Source organism: Seriola lalandi, unplaced genomic scaffold (assembly GCF_002814215.2).
Source record: "Seriola lalandi dorsalis isolate HSWRI2012SDOR001 ecotype SW California unplaced genomic scaffold, Sedor1 jcf7180001968046, whole genome shotgun sequence".
Lineage (NCBI taxonomy): Eukaryota > Metazoa > Chordata > Actinopteri > Carangiformes > Carangidae > Seriola > Seriola lalandi.
In genome coordinates this window covers 1-524 of record NW_019438714.1, presented here as the reverse complement: position 1 = coordinate 524, position 524 = coordinate 1, and the positions used below count along the sequence as shown (strand labels likewise).

Here is a 524-nt window from a genome sequence, read left to right as displayed (position 1 = left end):
CACTCGAATTCTTTTACTCTTAAATTTTCCATTTAAAGACCTGGAGAGCCTGCAGATGACAGATGTTTGCTCTGATATACAAATGTTGCTTGATCCAATAACTGATCATTATGACAAAGCCTACACTTACTGTCTGTTTGTATCTGCTACTGTGGCAATCATTTCGTCTTATATTGGTGTGATGATAGCAGCCAGGTCAGCCTCTGCAGACAAAGCTTCAGCTCATAAGGCTCGTAACACATTGCTGCTGCATCTGGTGCAGCTGGGCCTCAGTCTCTTCTCAACTATGCACAACTCTATTGTTCAATCACTATCAACAATCATGCAAAGGTTAGCAATTGTACGTATCAAGAGTGTTTTTTATGTGTTCATCTATATCCTCCCCAGATGTCTGACTTCTCTTATCTATGGGCTCAGAGATCAGACCATCAGGCCCATCCTCTTGTACCATCTATGCTGTCGACTGACACTCAGCTGTCCAAGCCGAGGTTGAGGTCTCACCCTAAATTACAGTTGGCTTAGTC

At 42.9% G+C, this 524-nt stretch overlaps 1 pseudogene; it reads left to right on the top strand.

Moving 5' to 3' along the window:
• The first annotated feature begins 7 nt into the window (after positions 1 to 7).
• Positions 8 to 506, top strand: LOC147820324 (odorant receptor 131-2-like; annotated as a pseudogene).
• The last annotated feature ends 18 nt before the right edge of the window (positions 507 to 524 follow it).